An 18973-nucleotide genomic window follows, 5' to 3' on the forward strand; every position below is an offset into this window, starting at 1 on the left:
AAAACACCAGCACAAAGGTCAAGTCAAAGGCATCCATCTTGCGCATGTTTACATAAAAAAAAAAATCAGACAGAAACAATGACAAAGCAGTACAATAATCTTTACAGCAACTTCTTGGTTTGAACATTTCTCTCTTTAGTGATTGACAGATTAAAGTATTTCATGCTAGGTGATTTTTGTACTAAGTAATGTTACGAAATGTACTTAGCAGCTAGTTATTAGTCTGCAATCATGATGTGCATTTTCATATTCATTAACTTGATGTCAAAAATGTGGCTTCTTGAGTCAAACATTCTTTTACAAGTGAATATGTTTCTGATCAATTGATTAATGGGTTTCACTTTAGGTTATTATCGGTCTGCTGCAAACTTAGCATCTAATCGGTAGTCATCTGCAACTATGACTTGCATTTTCACATTCCATATCCTGACGTGATTTAAGCATTATGTTTCGAGTATTCTCTTCATATGGTGATATTGAAGGACTACTATATTTGGGATTGAATGACTACTTCATGCTTAGCAGCTAATTGTTAGCCATCTGCGGATATAATGTAGCCTACAATCTCAAATTCAGTATCTTGACGTCAAATTCAGCATCTTTGTTCGAACATTCTATTCATATGGTGAAGATATTTGAGATTGAGTGAATATTTCATGCTTAGCCTTTTTTGTTGCTGACGTGCAGACTGTGCTTAGCAGCTAATTGTTAGCCATCTGCAGATGTAATGTAGCCTGCAATTTCACATTCAGTATCTTGACATCAAATTCGGATTCTTAGTTCCAACTTTCTCCTCATACAAGTGAAGATTTTTTTTTTTTTTCTGACTGACTGATTAAAGAGATCCATGTTTGATCACTTTTGTCACTGCATGCCAAAGTGGCTAATCATTAGCCATCTGCAACAATGACGTGTGTTCTCACATTCTGTATTATGAAGTCAAGTTTGACTTCTTGGTTCGAATATTCTCTTACAAGTGAAGGCATCTGAGACTGAGTGAAGTATTTCATGCTAGGCTATATTTGTTCCCAGATAGCACGCATACGCCTAAAAGATGTCTGTTAAAGATCACTCCATCTGGAAAGCATCTGCTGTTTACAAACATCTGATAAACGTCTTTAAGATTACAGTTTGACATACATTCTAAATCATAAATGTCTTAAATACATTTTTTAAACATCTATTTGACATCTAATAGGAAACGTCCTGTAGACATATTGCAGATGAGCAAACACTCTAAAAAATACAGATGTAAATGCAGACGTCAAATAGACATCTCCGTGATGTATGTGTGCTATCAGGGTTGTCATGTTGTGCTAGTTAGCGTCTATTCATTAGCTATCGGCAATCATAACATCTCAGAAACCTCAATATATTAACTTCAAACAGCTTCTTGTTTTAAACATTATCCTCACTCAAGATTTTCCAGGCATCTCATCACCGAGCAGCTGCACAATTTCACCCTGATTTTTTTTTTCCCCCATCCCGGGCTTGTGCTGTGTCTTGTCCTCTTGTTGGATGTCAAGTGTCCACTCTGTCTCCAAGAGAACTGTGGTTAGGTGGAGTGTAGTCGGTGCCCAAGAGAGTTACAGTGTGGGCGAATGACGACTGTGGAGAGTATCTGAGCTCAATTTGAGTGAATTTTCTCTCTCTGTCTCTCCATCTCGCTCTCATTTTTATTTTTTTTTTCAGATTGTCCTCTTTGTCCCCAGAGAAACCTAATGTAGGATATTTTACCGTACAGAATTGTGGGTTCCCGTAGGGCCGGTCTGACAGTACACCCAGATAGGTGCAAATTAAAGAGGGAAGGACAATAGCAGAGGTGAGAGAAAGAGAAAAGGAGAGAGACAGTGGCAGCCTCAATAAAACATATGGAAAAAATATCCACCTACTCCAATGAATCTAGTTATTGCTGAAGACATTTTGTTCTGTGCTGTGGTTTTGTTCTTTTTAGTTTAATTTTACTTCTCTCATTTGCAACGCTGTGGTTGCGAATGTGCATTTTGGTTTTATAGATTGCTTTTGTTGTTCGTCAGAGTGTGTGCATGTGTGTGTCAGCCTGTAACAGGTGTTTATCTGTTGCTGATGCTGTTGTTTCTGGTCTTTATTTCGGGGGGGGGGGCTGTTGTCTCACCTGATCATTTGATTTAATTACAGGAGAGAACAGAGAAGCCTGTCGTAATTAGCTGATTTGAGAAAATGCTCTAATCCATGCAGGTGCTTTCTGCCTGTGATAAACACACGCATTCATAAACATTAGGAATAGGAGATATCGCTTGTTTTCTTTTTGATCCTACAAAATTCTAGTAAGGCCAACATAGTCAATATCGATACCAGTGCTGATACATGAATGTAAAGCTCTTCGAGATTTCCAAGCATAAAATGGTCTATCATCTATCTGTCTGTCTGTCTATCATGATTTACCTTGTGGAACTGGAGCAGTTTTCCATACTATTTTCAACTTATACAATTTATGCCTCCTTGTCAATGATCTCATCCAATGAAATTTTAGTGTGGGAGGGGCAACCTGGCCCAACCTCAAAGAAATAGAAACCAACACATGTTTTTATTGCTTGATTCTTTATTGCATTGACTTGACCTTTTATTATAATGATAAATGATAACATTCTACTTACGTAATGATGCAAATGCTGGCTGGCAAAAGTTTATGTTGAATGCTTGTTTTGCCCAATATGGCACTTACTGTTTGAGTTTCATAGATGATCCATCCATATGTCCATCCAATTCCGTATATGCATACATTTCCATTTAGAATGGATCAAGTTATATGTGTCCTGAACAGTGATTTTCAGCATTTGAGAGAAAAGAGAAATACATACACAACTGATTGCTAACAAGTTAATCTTTTTGGTCACACCTTATATTAAGTGGCTTTAACTACTATATAATTACATAAAAAATAAGTACAATTTACTTATTGTGTTCATATTGTATTGCAAAACACTTTTGCTGCTATTGAGGTGGGATACGGGTAAGCTTAGGGTAAGTTTAAGGATGGGTTAAGGAGTAAGGGATAGGTCAACAGTGTAATTGTACATGTAATTACTTACATGTTTTACATGAAATTAATTACAGATGTAATTACATGCAGTTGTTTTTTTGTTTTCTTTTATATTAGTACAATGAAGAAACATGTATGTATACAATACGTTCATTGTACCAAATGATTAATTTAAATGTAAGTGCATAGTAGTTAAGGCCACCTAATATAAAGTGGGACCAAAAAAAAAAAGATTCTTTATAGAATCAGTCATTTTAACTGTGAATTGATTGTCTTAAAACAGCATTAGTGTAAAAAATATATCCAGAGAAAATATCCATAAAAGACGTGTAAACAATCTCATTGTCTCTCTGTAAAGAGTAACCTGTGTGTGTGTGTGTGTGTGTGTGTGTGTGTGTGTGTGTGCCAGCAGGGAGCTATTTTATAGATTATCCATCTCTAGAAGCTTATGGTCCAATAACACAGTCTACAGTAGCCCTGGGCTCATGTACAATAGGAAGGGGAAATGGTGCCTGACGCAAACAGCCTGTTTCGCACCAGATGGAGGGGTCAGTTACTCAGCTTGAAAAAAACCCTGTTTTGCTGTATTGCACTTCCCCAGGGTGTGTGTGTGTGTGTGTGTGTGTGTATGAGATCTAATAAATGTGTGTGCAGCCTCTGTGTTAAAGGGTTACTTGGGGCCAGCAGGGAGCTATTTTATAGATTATCCATCTCTAGAAGCTTATGGTCCAATAACACAGTCTACAGTAGCCCTGGGCTCATGTACAATAGGAAGGGGAAATGGTGCCTGACGCAAACAGCCTGTTTCGCACCAGATGGAGGGGTCAGTTACTCAGCTTGAAAAAAACCCTGTTTTGCTGTATTGCACTTCCCCAGGGTGTGTGTGTGTGTGTGTGTGTGTGTATGAGATCTAATAAATGTGTGTGCAGCCTCTGTGTTTCCAATTAAATGCTTGAAATGAAAGATACCTGCTTCACAGCAGATTTTGTCTGCATGTATGCGTGTGTGTTGAATATTTTGCGTGTGCATGCCCTTGGTGTACAGTTGTTACACTTGTTACAATTGTGCAAAGAGTCCATGAGCTTTATTGATGTGGTCCTTATGGAGTGATTCATTTCACTGCATACTCAGTTACGCACAGCTGTTCACATGAGAAATGATACTATTAGCACAAAGGTTTGTTTAAAAAAAATCTATGAAGCACCTATTTATATTGTTATATTATAAGTTATTCTTAATGCATTATATATTTATAATATCTTATATGTATTTGTGATGAGGTCAATGACACATAAGAGTGTACAATATGAAGGAAAAACGTTTTTAAATGTTAAAATCTAGTCAAAAAAAATCTATAGCTTGTATTTCTATTGGTTTTATTTTAAATTTAAATTTAATTTATTTTTTTATGAGGTCATGCGATGTAGGCTAACCATCAAGTAACACAGTTTGAAGTTACACTTCGAATATGTTAATGTGCACATTTGAATCATTATTGTTAAACAAACAAACAAATAAATAAATAATTTCAAAAGATTGAATTATTTCCTAAATATCATTACATTTTTGAAGGCTGTACCACATGTAAAAGTCACAATAAAATATAATGCCAAACTTCCTTTCATGAATGTATTATTTGGAATTAAAATGTATTCAAATCACTGTATAAAAGTATTATAACATCAGTAAGGTGAAATGCATATTTATCTATGGTTTATGGTTTATCACTACGGATTATAACATGATTTATTGACAACACATTATAATGCACTGAGAATTAATTTGTTGCATCATTATATATAAACTTTCTAGAAGCAGTATTTCTTTACTACATTAAAATAAACAGTCAAAAATTGTGTGCGAGAGAAAATGTAAAATTAATTTACTTTTACATTAGTTAGTGTGAGCTAGAGAGGATAAGTGTGTGTGTGTGTGTGTGTGTGTGTGTGATGGATTGAAAGGGTCTATAAGAGGATATACCCCCTGCAGTTATATTGATCTCCGCAGGTCTCTGCCTCTGGACCCCCCACGCTGGTCTTTTGACTGACTTCAGGAGTCCAGCTCCGGCTAACAAAGAGCCCTACACCAACCCTAGACACACTGTGACCCTTTTACCCCCACCCTGCTGCCCCCACACCAAGAGCCCCACCGCTGAGAGTTAAAAAGCCCCCTGCCACGCACTGACATTTCATTCAGCAGGAATTAGAGAGGTCTGAACTTCCCTTACACTCCCTTGCACACACACACTTATGACAGTGTATTATTTCGCTCTATTTCAAGGTGTAGCCTTTTACACTGCAGCACAGACTCTTCCACAGTTTTATTATATCTTTGACACACTATCAAAAAGATAGAATGTTTTTATTGTAATAATATTTATTAGAATAATTTTATTTCATTTATTTGAAATGGTAGTATAAATAACAAATAATTCTAATAATTTTTATTTTATTACATTTGACCATATATTTTATATTCTCCATTTGACATGTTGACAATTTTATACTATACTATCCACATTTCACACATTGCATGATACTCTAATGTAAAAATAATTAAGGGGTGTAATTAAACTTATATTTTAATTACTTTTTTTCTGATAAACTTTCTTATTTTAACAATTTTATTGCATTAATTACATTGTTTGCTTATTTCGACATGCAATAGCACAGGAAGTGTGTTGTATAGCTTTTCTCATGCAGCACTGTTAAAACTAAGCATTTGCATATATCAAAAAATCGAATTGTACGTGCTTAAATGTCCAGTATTTTATTTATAGTGCGCCACTTGACATTTGGCATATCTAGCATTTGTTTATTTGTAGTTTCCCATTTGATTGCAGATAATTGCAAAGTTAATATTGCCTACATTACGTGTCACCTTTCAGATCACACATTGCTGTATGTGTTTTGCATGCATATTTGTATGTGTTTTACACCCTCAGATGGCAGTTGACGCATATTTTTCTATGAGCGTTCTCCTCCGCTCTGTGTTGCCATAGAAACAGCTATGAGTCCTATGTTTGGCGAAGTGTCAGTGAATCATCTGCTCTCTTCTGATTGGTCACCATTTCCTAAAGTGATCCTTGCATGGCTGACAAACAAACTCTTTAATTGACTAATCAAAACCAGCTTGGATAGAGATTGCGAGGATATGAACATGCATTTGAACACAGTCTTGCTTGTGTTTACTGGGCTTTAATGGTTTTTAAAGTTTCCACATCAATTATCTCCACTAATAGATGGCTATGGCCATATGGTATCATGATAATAAACATCTACTATTCCAAGTCTATTCCAAGCCTCAACAACAATGATTTTATTAAAAATCAAATAAAAAATTCTCATAGGGCTTTTCAATAAGAGAGTAATGGCCATTCACACCAAGGATGATAACTATTACCAGTGATGGGTAGATTATTTAGAAATTGTAGTCCATTACTGATTACAAAGTACATTGTGAAAATTGTAGTAAGTAACATAATCTGGATTACACACATTAGGTAATGTAGTCTGACTACTTTTTGATTACTTTTAGATTACTATTGACCTAACTCATTTATCACATAGACTTGAATGGGATTTGAGAGAGAGAGAGAGAGGGATCCAGGTTTCATATATTTCTGTCCTGACTTCCAGAATTAGTAATTAGTGAAGTTCACATGATATTATGAAGACATAGTATTTCACAGCAATGCATCGACAGTGTTTAATAACTTGCAATTATATGCAATTATTAGTCTCATACATGGTTTAATTGATTGAGTGGTGCTTTTGTTCAGAAGCATGGATTGCTAATTTATACATAGTATACAAATAAAATGTGTCCATTAATTGTCCAACTTACTAGTGGAAGACATGTGCAATTACACAGAAAAACTGGAAGACTGCCCAAATGTATACAAGTGGTAGGTTCATGTAGAAAGGAAATGTTACTAAATAAATAAATAAGAATTGAGTTTAATCAATAAATTATGAATAAGTTTTACTGTCATTGTGTAAATATGTAATCATGTAATCTAAAAGGTAACTGTAATCTGTTTATAAACATTTTAAAATCTCATTACAAGTACTTACTTTTTGGGATCTGGTTATGTAATGTAGATTACATGTAATCAGTTACTACCCAGCACTGACTATAACTAAAACATTATGGTTACACTTTATTTCGATAGTCCACTTTAGACATTCTATTAACTATAAGTAACTTTGTAACTACATGTCAACTAATTCTCATTAATTTGCAACTAGATGTCTACTAGCTCTCAGAGTAGACTGTTAGGGTAGGTTTAGGGTTAGTAGAATAAGTTGACAAAGAAAGTGTTAGAAGAAATGAAGCAGACAGTCTACTAATACTCTACTAACTGCTAGTTGACATGTAGTTGCAAAGTTACTTACTGTTAATAGAATGTCTAAAGTGGACTATGGAAATAAAGTGTTACCAAAATTATTTTCAATAATCATTGTAATTATATGAGAATAAGGACATCCACACCACAGCTACAAGAATAACAACACACAGGTACGATATTGTTGTAATCACTTTCAGGATGATTACAATATGACCTTCAAACAATATGAGCAAAAAATGTGTAGCAAACAAAAATATTATGTAAAACAAAACATTTTTATTTTATTTTATTTTAAATATGAATGAGTGAAATATATTTATAGTTGACATTTTTCTCACCTGTCTACTATCTTTGAATTAGATTTTTTCTTCTTCATTGGTTTCATTGAAGTGCATTTTGGGATTGCTTTCTTCGCAAATAATACATGTAATATATTATTAATTAGTTAGCTTCAAAAAATAGGATGATGCCATTACCTTTTGTAACAGGTTATGTCGGGAACTTCTTGTCTAGTTAGGTAGGTTTTGGAATAGAGCTTAACTATTTGTTATTAGCATTATGTAAGAGTTCAGAGTTCTTTTATACTTTTCTCTCTCTGTCTCTCTCTCACTCACTCACTCACTCACTCACTCTCTCACACACACACACACTTTCTGACTTGTCTGAAACTTCTCAGTTTATGGTCTTAGTGAATACGAATACCTGCTGATCATTTGAGATTGTGGAGAATATGAATTTATGAAAAGGTGTGAGAAATGTACAGAAGTGGTAATGGCGCTATTGATAGCTGTTGTCATTCACATTTGATGCTAATAAAATTTACTTTCTAATGATACAAGATTTTCCATTGTCTGGGTAAATCTTAAAAGATACTTTGTTTTTCTGAGAATTATTTTGGGTTTAAGAGAATATTGAGTATGAGCATATATGCATTTTCTAGAGAGAATTAGAGAAAATAGCACAGGAAATAAGAGTCACTCCAAGGACAAGCACTATGATGTCAGCTGAGTGGACAATGGTAAAGGATGGAGAAAACAATGAAAGAATAGAAATCATGAAAAATGCAGAGAGTCAAATTAGAGCGCTACAGCCCACTTGACTCCACATAAACAACACCAAGCCTCACATGTGAAGTATTTTTCATAGAAAATAATTTCTTGCTTTACATATATGTCACAATACGCTGGAGCAAGGGACGAGGAGACGTGGAGATTTCACAAAACGAGAGTCTTTAATAATCCAACAGGGAGACGGAGCACAAGGAAGACATTCAAGACCTGACAAAAACAAACTGAACAGACTGGGACTTTTCAACACAGGGCAATCAGGGGAACACAGGTGCATGGAATCAGTCAATTAACTGGGACACGGAACACATGGGGAGGGAAAACACAACAAAACCTGTCCATAATCCTGACATATCGCCCACCTCACGGAAGGCACATCCTCATGCCACAGAACAACAGAGGGGGGGACACGGGTGGGAACTTGGGAGGCGGCTCAGGAAGAGAACGGACACGCGGGAGGGGTCCAACAGATAGAGACCAGGGAGGTGACGATGGAGGGAGGAGCCAGGGAGAAAACAAGAGGAGCCAGGGTGGATCAGACAGAGGGAGGAGACGGGGAGGAAACAATAAGGGCCCGGAGCAAGAGGAGCACAGCAAGACCCAGGCCACAGTCATAACAACGGCCCACTGTGGAGCCGACGGAGGGAGCAGCCATGGAGGGGGAATGGCCGCTGACTCCAGGGGACCGACCAATGGCGGAGGAGCAGGTGGTGGAGGAGCCCGAGGCAGAGACAGAGAGCCGATGAGCCAGGGCGACGGGGGAGGATCTGGAGGTCCTAGGTGGAGCAGATGGCACCTGGCAACTGACGCGAAGGTGTGGATCCGGTAGGCCGTGGTGGAGCCGGAGCGACAGAGGACTGAGGAGGGGATGAAGGAGTCGGAGGGATGAGGGAGCCCGGCGGAGCTAGATGGTGGGCTAAGGGTGAGCAGAGGGGCTGCCAGACGACAGCGGAGGAGGCAGGAGCCGGGTGGGAGGGCGGATATTTGTGAGCCTCCGGGCTTTCAGGCCAGAACTTAGGAATGGGAGCCCTCTCCTCTTCGGTGTGGCACAGTTGCCGGGCCATACACAGCTCACCCTCAGCCGCGGTGCAGGGGGCGGAGCTCCTCTCTGTGCTCACACCGTCCGCGGCTTTCTCCCTCGTGGCAGGCGTTGTTGCCGGGCACAGGGCAATCAGGCGAACACAGGTGCATGGAAACAGTCAATTAACTGGGACACGGAACACATGGGGAGGGAAAACACCACAAAACCAGTCCATAATCCTGACGATATAATTTTACATTTCGAATAACATATTGTGTCCAGAAGAGCAACTTTTGACTATGTTTGACCTTGAAATTCGTATAAAGTGTATGAGTGTATCAGTGTTATTAATTGCCATTTGTAAGTAAAATATACATATACTTTTTTTTTAATTGACACTGATACATATAATATGAACACTACAACAATTTTTAAGAAATTTATATTTTTATTGTGAAATGACAGTGTTTCCATTAAGCGATTTTATGTGATTAAAACATAATTTTCTCCTGTTGCGATAAGTCACGACGATGGATGTTGGTAGGTTTATGTACGTATATCACAGCCACCGCACTAGCCATTATTTTTAATAGAAGGAGATGAAGGCGTGTATCTTTAGCGAAGCAGCGCGGAGAACCGCTTCTAAAACGTGCCGCGGCACGGCTGGTATAAACACAAGCATTGTGCCACAGAAGTGTGCAGTGTAAATAAGGGGTTATCCAAGCATTAATGGCAAGGAAAGCCCCTTATACTTGAGAATGAACACATACAAATTGTTTCTTGGAGGTTATAGTACATTAAAGAATGATCATTTGACTTTTACATACGTACGTCAGGTTACCTGTAAATACGAAGGAAAAAAAACAGTTTCCGTTGCAGTTTTGCAAAATATTCAATTTCCTGAAAAACCACCTTATGTGAGCGTAAAAACTTGTTTGCAATATATGGGAGTTTTTGCGAAATTGACGTGTTTTCATTGGGCGCATTTTCAATTCGCAATTTCAATTTGCCCAATTTGAAGGGTAAACGCAGCTAGTGTTTGTTTGAAATCAGGATAATCTTGCTCTTAAAAATAAATGTTCCACTTAGAACAGAAAATAATTTAATCATACCACAACTTTTTAAATTTATGATGTCATATGAGAAACTTCAATTCAATTCGATGTCATAGGAGAATATTTTTGAAGTTTCATATGATGTCTTAAGAGAACCATTTTAAAATTGAATTTGATGTCATAGGAGAGGATTCAAATCTCAAGTTGACAGTTTAACAGCTGAGCCCAAGCCTCCATTGCTAATGTGAGAATAACGTAAGTAATCAGCATCACAAACACACACACACCGCTTCCCAATGCTAAATACTAGCATTAAGTACTACTATAATTTATATAAAATATCATTTATTGAATAATAATATTTAATAAACAACAACAACAACCATCATACAAGTTGCTAGGCAGTTCAGGCAAAAGTACAAAGCCAGCACTCTTATATACAGCTTTAAAGTTACATAAAATGTAATGTGATGAGATTTTGCCCTTTGCAAAAACTAAATAATAAATAATATATTAGTGAAAAAAAACAAAGAAAACATTAATGAGACCAAAGACTGCCCGTTAGATTTACCCAAAATTAATTACATCTCATGTTTAGAGACATCAGATCCAGCGGCAAATTCCAGAAGATCTGGCGGAGGTGAGGCTGCTCTCAGTGGGTTCATGGGCGCTGATCGGCCGCTGACGCCCTGGAGCTCACATCTTTGAAAACGTTGAAGCAAATTTTCAAATAGACATTACCTTTATTAACAAAACGCATATTTGAAGTTCTAAACAAGTACATTCTCACCTAAAAAACTACATTCTGTGACACAAAAATAGTATTATTTTTTAAAATGATAGTGTATTTTGGCATCCGCCATGACACTCGCTGTGAGAAATACTGCAAGCGGAGTGATTCAAATGGTGAAACGGTTGGAGTTCTGTTATCACTAGAATGCTGCACTCCTCTCAGCCAATCAGATTCAAGGACCAGAACTTTTAACTTATTTATCAGTATGTTATATGGCATGTTTTGCTCGCAAGTGATATTACAGACATGTACAAAGACTGCAAGTCTAAGTCTCATCTAGATTTCAATTAGAATTTGGCTAAGTCATCACCATGTGCGCTTTTGTATTATACAGAAACACCTCTGATGTCTTTGAAAATCACACAGAACAGGGCAAAAAAGTCCAATTGTGTAACTGTGTTAATGACGTTACATACAATTACTGATTTCACACATATTTTATAACATTCTAAGTTAACGTGTTAACTTCAGCAGTTTGCCTTTGCCAAACACTCTTACACACTTGCACTGTGACGGACGTTGTTGATAAACATAACACCATTCCTCAGTCCAGGATCTTTTCTACAGTCTTACACAAACAAGCGAAACTACGAGGAGACACTAAAGGCTGCAACATATTCATAAATATAGAATAAGGCAAAAGATACAAAGTGAGACAAAAAGACACACTTTGGCAAAGGCTCGAATAAAAATGAAATGACTTTCAACTTTGTATAGTATTTTCAGGCACGGCTCAAGTCTCTATTCCCAGCCCTTCAGCTGATGGACAAATGTTTTCATAACATGTTCTAGTGTCGGCTCTCAAGATATGCGCACATTAAGTGGGAATGCGATGAAATTGTTGCTATATGCTATGACAAGCCATGCTACATCTCAACTTTTTAACACTAATTAAGACAGATTATAAGCAGGGCTTTAGTGGAGATAAGCTGTGAAGTGACATTTTGTACCTTCAGGAGAGTCATTTTTGGAAGAGAAATAGCAATATCTAATTTCAACCCCTAAAAAATGTGACCTCCCTGTGTCTAGCCAAAAGTGAATCCTGGTCTTTACCTCTTATAATGGGCTTTTAGCCTATAAACAAGTCTTAAAATGACTAAAAAATACAGCAAGGTTTCAACCACTTCTGTTTTTGACAAACGGAAACCACCAGATTTGAATTTCAGTTAAAGTCACTCAGGTGAAGTATGATCTTCCAACTTTTAACCAAACTACACTTTACAATCTTTATATGCGTTATATTTGAATTGCAGCACAGTTATTGCTGTTTGGTATTTGCATTAACCACCAACTTTTTTACTTAATAATGCAGAGTGTATGGTGACCTTATACTGCTAGGGAATTAATGTACCTTAGCAAATATCAGTCATCAGTATTAAAAAAAATTATTTCAGTAAAAAAAGAAAGAAAAAATGATTTACAGAAATAGTATCAGATTACCCTGACAGCTTCATAATAAATTCATTTTAAAATCGAATTAAATTCAGATCATTTTAAATGAAGTATTAAGGGACTAAACGGAAGCAAAAAAATATATATTCTAAGAAAGCAATTAATCAGATAATCTTCATTAAGTACAAACTTTGCATGCAGTTTGACAGTAGCTGGCTAATTCCATCAAACGACTAATAATTGGGAAGCAAAACACATGAGCACACAGAATGCATTTGAATTTTGACCGAAGTCAAGTTGTGTTTGGGTCAAACCCAGATACTCTATTTTAGTGTGCGCATCAAGTTAAATTTATAAAAAGTAATTTTATATACACAGAAAGCTTGTTAAACGCAAGTAAAGTTTCTACTTCAAATAACTTTTTTGTGAAAAATGTCAAAATATGGGTGAAATATTGTTTCATCATCATTCTGTGTAACTGATGTACTGTATTTATGTAAAAATTAAACAACATACTTATTGTGACCTATATTTAGTAAAATATATAAAGAAAAAATGGATCATACTACATTTTATTACAATTTAAAAGATTTTAAACGTCTTGCTTATAAACGGTGGTTTGAAGGATACTGGCAAAAATATGTAAAATGACCATTAACTTGTATTTTAATGGCTGCATTGCGAGTCTTTTAATGCCATCCAGTGATTTTTGTTCTAAATATGCATGACAAGATTTTAGGTATATGAACTATTGTTACACTGAATGACATTTTAGTAGCTGTCTTCTGTAAATCATGGTAAAATATCTAATGTACAAAGATTTATAGAACAACATTGACTTTCAAAGATTGTAGAACAACATTTGAAAGTCTCTTTAAAGTGATGTTAACCACATGCCATATTTTACTCATAAATTGGAAATGACTATATAAAAGCCCATTAGACATTTTCTGAAAGAGCCCAGTGGCTCAAAATGCTAATTATCGTCCACATTTTAAGAGTACAAACTGAACAGCTCTATTGATAAAGCCATTAATCCTCTTTGTTCTCATCAGTATATGACTTAAATATGTGTGTGGTTGACTTAAGAAATGAAGACGCAAAGGCTTCTCTTCATGTTTTGATTTGTTTTGTTTTTTAATTCAATGTATATCCATGGTGCCTCACTGATGTCATTATGATCACACGATACACTTTGGTCAACAGAGCTAAGTGCTCACTAAACACCGACTCATTCAGACCATTTGAAGTCAATTTAATTTGAATTCATACTGTACATTAACTAAAATGTTGACATCTGAGTGGGCGAGTAGTTTACTTTGTAATTAGTTAGTCTTTTTTTCAGCAGTTTGACCAATTTAGAATGATGTATGCAAGCGTGAGATGTTCATTGTCGTTAATCTGTAGGTTAATCAGCCAATCATATTGAAGAATAAATATGATTGAAGGGACACATTATCTCATTGACACATTTATGTTTTAAAGTGTTTTTAGATGGTCACTTTTAGCTGAGTACTGGTTATTTTACCCTTAAACACATTGTATGCAGAGTCCCATTTAAGTTAAGATCAGGTTGCATCAATTCAAAATATTGCTGGCGAAAACACAGTGATTTTTTTTTTTTTATCATTATTAAATAGCATGAAGTGCACAAGACAGTGTATCAATAGAGCAAGTGTTTTTAAAGAGGCTGCACTTGAGATCTCATCCTCCTTTTAGACACAGAGGATATGGCTATTTGAGGTGAGTTACGCTTGTAGATCACAGAGAACAGAATCTCCTGCTCCTGTCCCTTTTAATAAGTTTATGTATTATTAAAGCAGAAATATGGAGCTAGTGTGCAGGGTTTAACAGAATGCCATAGAATAACCATTTTGGACTCCACAAATACTATTTTAGTAAATAATTCTTAAAATAACCTTTTCTTCTTACAGTGTTAAAAACATCTGAATAAGGTTAAGAACCTCTTTCCACTTTATGGAATTTTTTTGTGCAATGGAAAGGTTCCATGGATGTTAAAAGTTATCCATGGAACCACAGATGCCAATAAAGAACCATTATTATTTTAGGAGTGAAGGACATCTACTCTTCCAGATTTTTCTTGTGTGCTATTCAAACTTTTGTCAGTGGAGCCCAATGGTTTCTGTGGTACTCACCAGCAAACTGAATTTTTATTTTATATATATATATATATATATATATATATATATATATATATATATATATATATATATATATACAGTAAGTCTGAAAAACATCTCCAGGGCAAAATGCAACATGCATGTACATGTCAGTCACATAGGGGTTCTTGATTCTCAGTGGATTTGCTTCGACACTTCCTACATTGACATAATAAGTAACTAACACATACTAATTATCAAGTCTGGAATCATTAGATACAAGTGTTAAGGTGTGGATTAGCTCTTTCCTTTTAGTAAATGATGACTGCAAGCTGCAAGGGACTCTGGGAATTGTAGTGTCTCAATAACACATCGTTATATTGAGTTCATCTGTCCATATGCAGAGCTGTGGAGGAGTTTAAGAGGATAAGAGGAATAAACCAGAACAAAACCCTACGGCTTGAATATGCCATGATGCTTTATTCTGATGTTTGTTATGCAACTGGAGTTTTGCCGCAGGTTTAGAGACATATCTGCAAGTCTGAGTGTGTTTGAAAGATGTGTATTTGACAGCTGTGTGACTGAGTAGAAATCTACTCATAACTACCAGCATATTAATAACGAACCTCAAATAGCCAGACTTTTGACCATCGGTGTAAAGTCTGGCCCACTTTGCGGTTTATTCTTGTCCAAAAGAGTTCACCCTCACCTAGTGAAGCATCTGATGTTGTGTTGCACCAACTATTTGTTAGTTAGTTTAGCAACTTCATCTAGTGTAAAATGATTCCATAAACACTGGCCTGTTAAATAGTCAAGCACTTTTCTAGATAGGCAGTGAAAATTAATAGTTGTGTAACCCTACTTGATGCTAGGATTTGTAAATAAAACTGACCATAATAAAAACCAATCAATCAATCAATCCAATGTTTTATGGTGCGACTGTTCAAAATAAGAAATATTTTTGAAACAATAATTCATGAAATTTGCTCAAATAAAATTATACTAAATATAACTTTTTTTCTATTTGACTATTTTTACTTTACTTTTTCTTTTGATGTTTGTACCATTTTATCTTATAGAGTTTAAGTTTATATCTTAAAGAGTATTTTTTAATCTAATGTTTTAACATTAGAATAAAAACAATAACTATTTTTCTTTTGTCATTGACCCTTTAAAAGGTGCAAAAGAGATTGAGTGATTCTGCACTATTTGAGAAAAAAAAATGGTTCTGAAAATATAACAAGGGAGCAAAATATTATTAAATGTATAATCTTTGGTCTGACGACTGAGTATTTGTAAGACACAAATTAAGACATTATGCATGATTTATGGCACGGAACAGGCAATATGTCATAGTTGGGAGCCACTTAATCATTAGCAAAGTTATGACCTAAAACACACCACAGATTTAGGTTTGAATATGGCGACTATGGACAAGAGTTACACTTTATTTCGATAGTCCACTTTAGACATTCTACTAACTATAAGTAACTTTGTAACTACATGTCAACTACATGTCAACTAATTCTCATTAATTTGCAACTACATGTCTACTAACTCTCAGAGTAGACTGTTAGGGTAGGTTTAGGGTTAGTAGAATAAGTAGACAAAGAAAGTGTTAGAAGATATTAAGCAGACAGTCTACTAATACTTTACTAACTGCTAGTTGACATGTAGTTGCAAAGTTACTTACTGTTAATAGAATGTCTAAAGTGGACTATCGAAATAGTGTTACCTTTTTTTATCTCATTAAATTTTCTTGATGTGCGATTTTGTTAGAATAAAATTCATGGTATTGAATTTTTGAGAGAAATTAAAGCATTTAATTTGAGGTCATAGTTGAAAGTAAACAAGATAGATCTGCCAATTATTTTAAATGTTTCCTATAAATGGGGAAAGTAGTGTTTTTCAGGATGGCTGAATTTTTGCTAACATCTAAAGGCTGTTGTTGAGCATCTGTCAGCTCAGTTTGTGTGGTTGGTTCCACACTGTCTGTGGCTTTTTGGCCAGTTGAGCGTGTTGAATCGGTGTGAGGCATTTGGTGTGACCGATCACTCTGATGATCTTAGTGAACAAATGCATGAGAAGAAAAGCAAAAATGATGAAAGTGAGCAAATGATGAGTTCAAAAAGCTGCTCTAACTTGGTCATCTTACCTGGGATTTATTTCCATAACTGCCATCTAGAATGACATATACTACTGCCACTAGCTGATATAGACAGTTATTTTCTCTCACACAAGTGCAGAACTTACATATTAGTTGACCGTTGACTGTAGTTATCGCTGTTCAAGCTTTTCAAATGTTGTCAACCTTCATCGCCGCTAGCTCGTTGTTGCCGGTTTGGTGTGTTACAGCCTTAAGAGGTTTCACAAGTCACCCTGATTTGTTGGTTGCATGTTATTTTATATCAGTGAGATATCAGTGATCAAAAACTTGACATTGTTGTTCTACTTTTCACATTGTCTTTATTAGAGGCTTTTGTTGTTTACTTGGATGATGTAGTTATTCTGGAACCTGGCAGGTGAGTGTGATGATGTGTTTACAGGTAGAACGGAGTTAATCTAATTGGATTGAAGGCTGACACATTGATTAATATAGTTGATGAATGCCAGCAGCAGGGGTGGCGTGGACAGACACACACACACACACACACACACACACACACACACACACACACACAGTGCATTTCATTAAGTATCTGTTTGTCCTTTTCTGCTTCTTCTGACCTTCCCTCTTTTCCCTTCTATCCCATGTTTGATCTCGCTGTCTGTTTTTTTTATTTTTTATTATTATTATTTTTTTCTCGCCTGACTTTAGCGGTCTTATAGGACATGCTGGCAGCCCTCCACCCACACCAAAGGAACAAGATGCATCTGTGGTCTGTGACTTTCTATTTCTCTGTCTCTCACTCTCTTTTTGTCTCTCATTCTTGTTTTCTGGCTTTATATATTGAGTTTGAGTACAAGTTTGAAGTTTTAATAAGCTCTTTCATACAGCTGCTTGTTTTAATATAAGTAATACTTCTGAGGCAGTGATGAACACACACATACACACACACACACACACACTGCAGTCATTATTGCTGTTGCTCTCGACTGTCACTCTGTGCAACAGCTCCTTTCACAAAAAATAATAACAATGCTTGTTTGAGGCTTAGAAATGTAACTGATGGAAAATCCCATAACTCTGTTTCTTCAGAATGCACACATAGGATATCCATATCCATACATCCATATTTCATCTTAATGCCCAGTGTTCATATAATCTCATATCATTTTAAGATTTGTATTTATTGGTTTGGTTGGAAAATGTACATACAGAATTAAGAAAAATATTATTAGTGATTATTAGTAATAATAATGCATAAATAATAATAATAATAATGAACTTTTAAGTACTTTAAAGAATACTAAGGTTTTACCAATCATAGTCGTGTTAAACATTGTTTTACTATAGTATCAAAATGCATTGGAACACATTTTGTGTTGCAAGTGTTGCATGTGTGTTTTATTAAAATCACAACAATAGTGCATTATTAAAGCAATAAGCCCCAAGAAGCCGTGGTTTACAGTGAATTTATAGCAGTTAAGGGGCGTTGTTAGGCACGATGCAAAGCAGAGCTGTTATAAACTGTGAAAAAAAGTGAGTTAACAACAACAACAACAAAATCAGCATTTAAGTAAAAAATATAAAATAAATACATTTTGTCTAAATCAACTTGACTACACTAGGTTATACCAATAAAAGTGTGGGGGGGGGGGGTATATATGCTGTACCCCTTCACCCCCTCCAAAAAAAGAAAAACTAATACAATAATTGTGGAACTATATTAAATTACGTTGACACAATGTAATTTAACGGCATGCATACTGTGGTTTGTCTTGTATGAACATGGGTACAACAAATATATTGTAGGAAAAAATAATAATTTTGTGTAAATGTTTATTGAACAGTTTTTTTTTGAGTGTATTATATTATAACATTGACATATTATAGTATTATCTTGACAAAGTGTTTGATTTAGTATATGTTGCATCTAAAATCAGAGAACTAGTAGTCTGAGCATGTAGAGAACTAATGATACTAATGCATAAAGCCAGTGGTTCATATACACCAATATTACACACTCAAACACATAAGCACACAGATGG

General features: G+C 35.7%; 1 long non-coding RNA gene across 1 annotated transcript; it reads left to right on the plus strand.

Annotated features, from left to right (window-relative positions):
- Positions 1-3001: 3001 nt before the first annotated feature.
- LOC107561885 (uncharacterized) lies at positions 3002-18436 on the plus strand. The gene is made up of 3 exons (XR_001605927.1): positions 3002-3073; positions 16164-16170; positions 18425-18436. It is a non-coding gene; the product is annotated as an uncharacterized lncRNA (long non-coding RNA).
- The last annotated feature ends 537 nt before the right edge of the window (positions 18437-18973 follow it).

This window comes from Sinocyclocheilus grahami, unplaced genomic scaffold (genome assembly GCF_001515645.1).
Source record: "Sinocyclocheilus grahami isolate Dianchi unplaced genomic scaffold, SAMN03320097.WGS_v1.1 scaffold797.1, whole genome shotgun sequence".
NCBI lineage: Eukaryota > Metazoa > Chordata > Actinopteri > Cypriniformes > Cyprinidae > Sinocyclocheilus > Sinocyclocheilus grahami.